Raw genomic sequence first — 10440 nt, 5'->3', positions numbered from 1 at the left:
GTCTACCTTCTACCCACCGAATCCAGCACACATACTGACAGTTCTACCTTCAAGTAGATCCTGCGTCTGTCCATTTCTCTCCGTCTTCTCTGCCCACAGCCTGGTCCAGGCCGCCATGATCTACAGCAGCCTTCTAGTGGTCCCGTTGTTTCTATACCACCCCGCCCCTCCCGTTGGTTAATTTGTCATGAATAATGATCTTTTGAAAAATGCATGTCCCTTCTCTGCTTGACCCTCTTCAGTATCTTCCCAATACGATTGGAGTAAAATCTAAGTTTCTGAGCATGACCTACAAGAGCCTACATACACTGGCTCCTGCTTACTTCTTGGATTTTATCTTGTACATTTACCCTAATTCATTTTGGTTACTAGTGGGATTCATTTCTATTCCTGATAAATGACAAACTCAAGTCTTTGTATCTGTTATTCTCTCCTCCAGTAATTTGCTTCCCCAAGACTGAACTCCAATATGATCCACTTAGAAAGGCCTTCAGTAAGCCCTCCAGCTAAAGCACCCATACCCCTGACTTAGGCACTCCTGGTCAAATAACCCTGTTCGTAACAGTTTGCTTGTTTGCCCCTCAGTGAACACAAGCTCCCTGAGGCTTGCCTTGCTGTTTCAACATGACATCCCCAGGCCCTATCACATTGCCTGACACGTAATCGATGGTAAGTAGATGCTCCTTGAAGTCATAAATGAATGAGTCAAGGGAGTGAGTAAATAATGCAATCACAATTTTTTTCATCGAGGTAAAGTGCACAAAACATAAAATTAACAATTTTAAAGTGAATAATGCAGTGGCGTGTAGTACATTCACAATGTTGCTTAGCTACCATCTCTAGCTAGTTCTAAAACATTTTCATCACTCCAAATTCAATCCCCATACCCACTAAACAGTTACATTCAAGTCTCTCTTCCCCCAGCTTCTGACAACCACCTGTTTGCTTTCTGTGTCTGTGGATTGACCTTATCCTGTCTATTTCATGTAAATGGAGTCCTAAAGTACATGACCTTTCCTGTCTGGCTCTTTTCCCTTAGCATGTTCTTGAGATTTATTGTAACACGGATCAGTACTTTGTTTCTTTATGACTGAATAATATTCCAGTGGGTGTGTATCCAATTTGTTTATCCGTTCATCTGTTGATGGACATTTGGGTTGTTTCCACTCTTTAGCTGTTGTGAATAATGCTGCTATGAACATTCACAGACATTTGTCTTTATTTGTTTTTAAAGATTTCATACTTATTTGAGAGAGAGAGTGTGTGCGGGAACGGGAGGAGGGGCAGAGGGGAGAGGGAGAGGGACAAGCAGACTCTACGCTGAGCGCACAGCCCCACGTGGGGCTTGATCCCACGACCCCCCAAGATCATGACGTGAGCCACAACCAAGAGTGGGACGCTCAACCAACTGAACCACCCTGGACATTTGTTTTTAATGGTTTGAAACTCCCATTTTGAAATTTAGGATATAGGCAATGATTTCTAAAGCCTAAGCCTTATTCAGTTCTCTCCTGTTTCTGATTTTCTACATATTTCTCATGCGGCAGGATTTCTCAGAATCATTGAGAGTAGCTTTATGATCGTATCTGCTTAATCATCATAGAATTCTTTATCACATTGTTTATTGTATGGATTAATACAGCAGGTTCCAAGTTAACAGAAGTGGGGTGGGTGGGAAAAGATTAAGGAGAAGAGTGGTAGGTGTACTTATAATGATGACTTTTTTTTTTAAATTTTATTTATTTATTTGACAGAGAGAGACACAGCGAGACAGTGAACACAAGCAGGGGGAGTGGGAGAGGGAGAAGCAGGCTCCCCACTGAGCAGGGAGCCTGACGCGGGGCTCGATCCCAGGACCCTGGGATCATGACCTGAGCCGAAGCAGACGCTTAACGACTGAGCCACCCAGGCGCCCCTGTAATGATGACTTTTTAAAAAGACGCACGTTACAAGATAATCAACTTATTCATCCAGTAATGAACTCTGTTTCCCTCAGAAATGTTAGGAGCTGCCAATGTTTTCTGAATTAGGTACTTGGAATCCCTTGGTGGTACGTTCAGTGCCATCTCTAGCGTTCAAAAGTTTTAATCTGCAATTAGATATATATTAAGCCATTAAAATATCATTGCATTTTAATGATTTGAATCTATGAAAATATGTAAATTAGTAATGGCTTATTAAACTTTACAGTTTTGGGTTACTGCACGAGAAGGATCTGTACGTATGAAATGTTGGGGGGGGAAGCCTTTTGTGTATTTTATGACATCATTCTTCAGTGAGGATGACAACAATGAAAATGTTCATGCAATTAATAATTTTCCAAAAGAAATACATCCGCTCTCACAAATGGAAACTCTTCCGATGCAAGCTGAGTACAAACAGTTGTTTGGGTCTAAGCACTTTATCCTGGTCCCTGGCACTCTGTTTTGTGCTTTGGAAAGCTCTACTCCATTCCAAACATAGATCTGGAAAAGGCTTCCTCCCTGGAATCCTCTGAAAGCCTGTACTTACGGCGGTGACTTAAATATTATTTCCATAGCTACACTGGCTTCCGGCCACATCTGAAATGCATATCAACAAGCCTGGTGTGAAAATGGGAAGGGAGGGGAATTAAAAAAAAAAAAAAGGAGACAGAGGACACTGATTTTCCTTCTTTGGAGTAGGAGGTATAATGTCTTTATAAAGTAATAATTAAAAGAAAAACAATTACTGGACCCTTATCTGGACCATGCAGCTGTACTTCCTCCGTTTGCATTAGCGGTGTTTCTAAGGTTATGACAAACCATGAAAATTGCATATTTAGAGGAGTTTTATTCCTTTTCCTATGATTTGATTGAAACAGACAGCTACATTTTGTGTATATATAATTAGGCAGTAAAATAGGCTTTGAAGGCAGGTTTCCATTTAGTATGTGAGTCACACACGTAGGAGCCTTTCATTCACCAGCCAGAGACTGATCTTTTTAATGCCTCAACTGGCTCGACTGTCTTCCGAATGCAACATCTTGCACCGAGGGGGCGGGGGGGACGGGGGAGGGGGGGGGAATCAGCTTTTAGCCCATATTTCTTTCTTTTTTCATCTCCCTTCCAAAGGAAAAAACAATCTGAAAAGCCAATCTTAGAAAATCTTTGGTGATTTAACCTCACGACAAACTGATTTTTATCGTCCTTTTTCCAGATTGTCGTGGGACGCCGGGGAATGCCGCACCAGTTCGCGGCCGTATCTAATCCTGCTCATAAAAGGCCATTGTGGCCATAAAACTGAGACCAATAGCTTTTTCATTCTCCACCTCTCAGCTCTCCAAAGTAATGGTACTGGGTCTCCTCATCTTGTTTTTCTTTTCAAATGCATAGTTTCTCCCTTTAACAAGGCTTAAAAAAAAGGTGGGGGGAGGAGGGAGGGTACGGGGGCGGGGGGGGGGGAATCCAATCCCATTTTCTCAGTGCGGTCCCCTTATGTGGTGCTAAGTGATTCCCCCCCCCCCCCGAACTTAAATGAGGAAGAGCATTTGAGATACAGCCTGTTTTTATGAAAGAGACTTTTCTCTGCGGTTTTGAGTACAATGAGAACAACCCCGGGTGTATTTTTTCTTTTCCCCGTAACAGAAAATCAGGCCTATCTACTGTACATCATCAGGCCTTATCTGATTATAAAGCAGCCAGTCCCCTATTAATCTCTGTCCGTTCATCTCATGTATGCCATTTGCTATCTCCTGAGCTATTCAGGCCAACCCAGTGACCGAGAGAAATAATATCAAGCTCCTTGGCTGATTTATGCAAGTAATAGTTTGTGTTTGTAAAATGCCTTTCATCTGAAGACCTCAAAGGGCTTTGGGAACATTATCACATTGACGGGGCCCAGCTCCAACATCAAGGGCACAGAATGGCCATAGTCATGTAAATCTGTTTTTGGAGTGATTAGTACCCTGGTAACCAAGAGAGATGAACTAGGTTCTCATTTTTGATGTGAAACGCGATGTCCATGCAGGAATTTCCATTTCCAATGCAGGACGCATCACCAGATAAACCACTCAGTATTCAATTTACCTCCTGGGATGTCCCCCTGGGGAGTCGGCTCCCCAAGATGAAGGGCTTTCCAGGACAGGCAGGTGTATATATTTCTTCAATTGGCCTAATCTAATAAAGCTGGACATGATTTATATGTGCAAAATGTTGCCGTGTTAAATAATTCAGAATGAAACTGCCTTTCCTAGTTGTGCTACAAATAGATGTCAATCTGCATCTGATGGGGCCCGGGTCCCACCGGGGCTTTGGATCGACGGGAAGAAAATCCATTCCTTGGGCTGCATCTGAGGAAACACACCGAGGACAGTTCCCCTGACTGAGCCCCTGTGGCCTGGGTAGAAACTCTGTGAGGTGTCTCAAAGCGGACTGTCCTTGCTGGTACTGTTGTTGTGAGTGAAGCAGCTTCCACCGAAGGTGGGGGTCGACCTGATACCTGGACTTGCCTTGTAAGAAACGCAGGCGCGCGAGCTCAAGGCCCCAAGTTGGAAGAATCCACTTCCCCTTCCCCTCCATCTTGTTGCTGACCTTCTTCCTCTTCACATGTCTCCCCCATTCCTACCTCATCCCCTCTTTCCCCATCCCAATCCTGTTGCCCCACACTGTGCATTTTTAATTAAATTATTTATTTATTTATTAAAGATTTTATTTATTTATTTGAGATAGAGCAAGAGTGAGAGAGAGAGAGAAAGAGAGCACAAGCAGGGGGAGAAGCAGAGGGAGAAGCAGACTCCCCATTGAGCAGGGAGCCCGATGAGGGGCTCCATCTCAGGACCCTAAGGTCATGACCTGAGCCAAAGGCAGACACTTCACCAACTGAGCCCCCCAGGCGCCCCTACATGGCAGATTTTTTTTAAGTTTTTTTTTTTTCTCATGAAAACAGGATCTTGAACCCAATTTTTATTGCAGCTGATTTCACATCAAGTCACCAGTCATCATTTTGCCTTCATCGTTTCCCTACCGACCACAAGGATGCATGGGTGGGGGGGAGGCTCAGTTTGTGAAAACAAGGTCTCCACGTTTTCGTAGCGTTAGTCTTCTGAACCGGAGCGATGGTTTGCATTCACATGACCCAGCCTAACTGGCCTTATTTCCCCCACTGGAGCCTTGCTGCTTATGGAAAGGAGATGCCAATGTTATGAGAATGACCCAGCCCGCATCGAGAGTTTGTTGACGATTTCAGAATGCCAGTTGGCTGGTAACAGCTTAGCCTAGTTTTATCTGATGGTATGATAAGACAAAGGAAATGTATGTCCTGTGCCTTAACTTGGAGCTAACCAGTCCACAGCAGTCAGGCACGTCTTCTCTCTGTAACAGCAGATTGGGATTCCAACGTTGTGTCGCCCCAAAGAGGCTGCAGCAAATGGCCAGTGATGGAGTGGACAGTGCCCAGGTAGCCCTACTCCTGCTCATCCCTTGGTCACACGGAACCAAGACATGATTTTCCTGGGGCTGGTTCTCTTTCAAATGGGCAGTGCTTAGTTAATATTCCCTTTACTGCAAGTGTATTTTTGGTGCCGATTTTAAACTCAGTACATCGTCTTTGTTTAGGAAAGGAGATCTTTCTTGATTTTTAAGGAAGGGGTTGGGGGCATCATGTTCCCTCCTATCATTTTCTTCTGTTTTCTTCCTAACATTGCTTACTATCTAAAGGGCGCCTGGCTGGCTCAGTCGGTAGAACATGTGACTCTTGATCTGGGGGTTGTAGGTAAGAGCCCCACATGAGTGTAGAGATTACTTCAAAATAAAATCTCTTTTTTTTTAAATATTTTATTTATTTATTTGTCAGAGAGGATGAGAGAGTGAGAGAGGCAGGCTGAGGGAGAAGCAGACTCCCTGCTGAGCAGGGAGCCCGATGCGGGGCTCCATCCCAGGACCCTGGGATCGTGACCTTAGCCGAGGGCAGACGCTTAACTGACTGAGCCACCCAAGCGTCCCCCAAATAAAATCTTTTTAAAAATGTTCTTACTCTCTGAAATTATCACATGTATTTACTTTCTTGTTATTTCTCACCGTCACTAGAATACACATCCCATGACAGCAGGTACATTGTTAAATGTAACAGATACACCTGCTGCCTATAACAGAGCTTGACTCACAAGAGACGCTCAATAAAGATTTGTTGAAAGAATGGAGGAATGAATAGATGTGGGTAATATGATAGATGCCCAGAAATAGCTTCTCCTAAAAAGATATATCAACAATTGATACATTTCTGGTTCTATAATCCTATAAATATTTAACTAGTGTAGAAATGACCTGATGATTTTGATTGTTGTTTGGTGTACGCCTTAGTCTGCTAGGATTAATTGCGAGCCGATGTCTACCTGCACTTTACATCCATTTTATCGTGTCTACGCTAAAATGAAAAATCATAGACATCAGCATAACACCGCATCAGTGCAGGATGCGAATGTGAAATGAGAATTTTGAGACAAAGTTTTGATGTAGGTTCTGGGGAGTTTATTGTATTCAGATCCACTGATAGTTCGTGGAAGCCATACGCTGCAGCCCTACAAGCTAATTTAGGAGTCAAGGATGGGTATTACTAAACCCAACACATGTTCTCTCACTGTCCTTCCCTTTTTTTGGAGGTCATGGACCACTGTGGTTGAGCATGTGCATTTTGGACTAATGCAAGCCAGGCTTCAGCTCTCCCACTCTGCCACCATTTCCTCCTCCCCAAAGTGGGATAATGCTTCCTTTCGCAATTTTGTGTGTATGTGTAAGATTTTAAAAAGAGAATTATGTTAAAAAAAAAAAAAGCTTAAGGGTGCTTGGGTGGCTCAGTCCGTTAAGCATCTGCCTTCAGCTCAGGTCATGATCCCAGGGTCCTGGGATCAAACCCCACATCGGGCTCTGTGCTCAGCGGGGAGCCTGCCTCTCCTTCTCCCTCTGCTCCCCGCACCGCCCCCCCTTCCCATGCACTCGCTCACTCCCTCTCTCTCTCTGTCTCTCGCTCTCTCTCGCTCTGCTCTTTCTCTCAAATAAATAAAATCTTTTAAAAAAGCATAAAAGTTAGCTATAAGGAGCAGTAATAGCTGTAGTAATAGTGTAGTGATAATAGTATTATCATTATTCTCTTATTGTTAGTATTCCCAAGTGCATTTTGGGTAGCCAGTCTTAACTTGTGGAATCTATTCCTCATGTCTACATTGTCTCCAGCCCAGGGTCTCTCTTTGGGTAGCCTGTTTTTCCTCTAGAATTTGTTTGACCCACTTTCTCTTCTGTGCTAGAATGAGTCATTCAACAAATTTGCCTTCACTCATGGCTGTCCATGAGCTTTATGTAGTCTCTTAGACCAATCACACTGGCAATATCCATTTTACCCATTTCTGAAATCCCAGATTCTTAATCTGCTCCCCCTTTGAGCAAGTCTCTCACTTTGGACTTGGAAAATGGTTTCAGAGATAGCTCTGAGTAACCAGAATGTCAGAATAATCTTGCCACTGTCTCAGCTGTGTGGTCTTGGACAAAACACACACAAGCTGAGTTCCATGTTTTTCAGCTGCAAAATTAAGGGAGTTGGATTAGAATATTCTCTAAGGTCTTCTCCAACTAAAAATATTTGATTCTAATTATGTGGCATTTACTTTCATACATGTTCAGGTTAAAATTTCAAATCCTTTCTACTGTCGCAAAACATTCAACCTCACTATTGCGTTATCAAGTGTTTAAGTGATCCAGATGGTCTATTTGTTGTTAAGTCTTTATCTCTCGCTCTCTGCAGCCCTATATCTCCTATAGCCATTAGTCTCTAGTATATCTGTTTGTAACACAGTCTTAAGCTTATATGTATAAAACTTTTTGTCAGTTCATACTGAAAATGAGCTTAATACTGGAAATATAGCAGATGTATTTTAGCAGATGTATTTTACCTGTTTGTATGACCCACAATAGTCAAGATGGGGTATCGTCCACCCACAGGTTTTTTTGATAGTTTCACCAGTCAACACAGAAAATGAAAATGCATTGCATTGACAGACGGCTTTATCTTTTAAAAGTACACTCATACACATTAACTCCTATGACCCTCGCCACAAACTAATGAGGTAAGTAGAGCACGCCTTATTGTCCCAATTTATAACAAGAAAAACTAGGGCACAGCAGAAAACTGAAGTGGCTTGCCCGAGGCACCACAGTTGATCAGTGACATCTAGGACAAGAACTCAGGATTCTAACTCTGAATCCAGGATTCTAACTCTTTCCATGGTGCCTGCCCCCATTCTCAGCCAGCTTACTCGTTCTACTAATAGCAAATCCCCAAATCCTCTTCTGCTGTTAGAGATCTCTCCTACCCACGGACCACATTGCTTTTTGGGGGTAGAATTAGTCGAGGAATTATTGCCTAAAAATAGGAAAGTATATGGCTGCACTTACATACATGTGAAAAGCTGATATAGGTAGTTCCGGTTTTCAATTTTAAGATGTGATAGGCTGCTTGAGATAAAAATTCTGGCTATGCTTGGCTTTATTGCCTGTTGCCTCTTCTGGTATGGATCCTGGTGTACAGATCATTGACTAATCAACTAAGAATAACAAGCAAACTCTAGGATTCTAGTGAAAAAGGAACAGCATTGCTGGTTATGGAAAGCAGCGAAAAAGGCTTACCATTTGAACTGTGAGGTTGTTTCTGTTTACAACCCTGAATGAACTGTTAGGTCAGATGTTTACTCTTGCTGACTTACATTCATCTTCCCAATTTCGTTACTGTAACATCAGGGGCATTGGTTTGAATCTCTTTCGGCTTCACAATGCCTCGATATGTTCATTTTTTATTTTTATTTTTTTAAGATTTATTTATTTATTTATTTATTTTTTCTTTTTTTAAAGACTTTTTATTTATTTATTTGAGACAGAGAGAATGAGAGACAGAGAGCATGAGAGGGCGGAGGGTCAGAGGGAGAAGCAGACCCCCCGCCGAGCAGGGAGCCCGATGCGGGACTCGATCCCGCGACTCCAGGATCATGACCTGAGCCGAAGGCAGTCGCTCAACCGACTGAGCCACCCAGGCACCCCTAAAACATATCCTTCTTTTTTTTTTTTTTAAGATTTATTTATTCATTTGAGAGAGCGAGAATGAGAGAGAGTACATGAGAGGGGGGAGGGTCAGAGGGAGAAGCAGGCTCCCCGCCGAGCAGGGAGCCTGATGCGGGTCTCGATCCCGGGGCCCCGAGATCATGACCTGAGCTGAAACCAAGTTGCTTAACTGACTGAGCCACCCAGGTATCCCAAGCATCAGTATGTTCAGATGTTGCCCCTTACCAGCTTCTCCCGCTCTCCTCTTTCCCACTGGTGAGGTATCCCCGTTGTCCTTCTATTTCTTCTGATTTGCAAATTTTGTAAAATCAGGTTTCATTTGTGTATTGCTCAGTCTACCACATGTCTAGTCACAGCCTAAGCCCTGTAAAAGAAACATGAAGAAGTAGAAAGTACTGTCTGTCCACGTGAAGTCTGGAAAGATGAGGTACATTCAACTAGGCACTAGAGAAAAAATGGATGACAACCCTTGGAAAACAAGATCATGTAGAACACAGTGCAAAGAAATAATGAAATCAGAGAAGGAAAAAATTAGTTAAAATTAAGCATACCTCTGTGAGCGGAAACCCTGGTGGGTTTTGGTTTACTTTTTTATTTTATTTTATTTTATTTTATTTTTTTAAAGATTTTATTTATTTATTTGAGACAGAGAGAATGAGAGACAGAGAGCACATGAGAGGGGGGAGGGTCAGAGGGAGAAGCAGACTCCCTGCTGAGCAGGGAGCCCGATGCGGGACTCAATCCAGGGACTCCAGGATCATGACCTGAGCCGAAGGCAGTCGCTTAACCAACTGAGCCACCCAGGCGCCCCTTGGTTTACTTTTTTAAAAAGAATTTTAATTTTATTTTTAAGTAATCTTTACAACCAACATGGGGCTCAAACTCAACAACCCTGAGATCAAGAGTTGCTCGCTCTTCCTACTGAGCCAGCAGGGCACCCCAATGACTTTTTCATTTAAAAATAAATGATAAATATTTGCCCAGGTCAGTAGGTATAAAAAACCTCGTTCTTTTTATGGCTGCAAAATATCTTTAGCATGAAAATACTGTCATTTATTATGTCAATGCTCCAATTGATGGATGTCATGGACTGAAGATTTATGTCCCTTCAAAAACTCCTATGTCGAAATCCTAATGTCCAGTGTGATGGTATTTGGAGACGCGACTTTTGGAAGGTACTTAGGTCAGTCAGGAGGGTGGAGCCCTCATGAATGGGATTAATGTCCTCGGAAGACAAACCCCAGAGAGCTAGCTTACCCCTTCCACCCTGTGAAGACGCAGTGAGAATACAGCTATCAGTGAGGAAGGACTTCAGTGAGGACATGGGCTCTCACCAGACACTGAATCAGGTGGTGCCTTTATCTTGGACTTCTAGCCT

This window comes from Neomonachus schauinslandi, chromosome 7 (genome assembly GCF_002201575.2).
Source record: "Neomonachus schauinslandi chromosome 7, ASM220157v2, whole genome shotgun sequence".
Taxonomy (NCBI): domain Eukaryota; kingdom Metazoa; phylum Chordata; class Mammalia; order Carnivora; family Phocidae; genus Neomonachus; species Neomonachus schauinslandi.
This window is presented reverse-complemented; position numbering follows the sequence as displayed.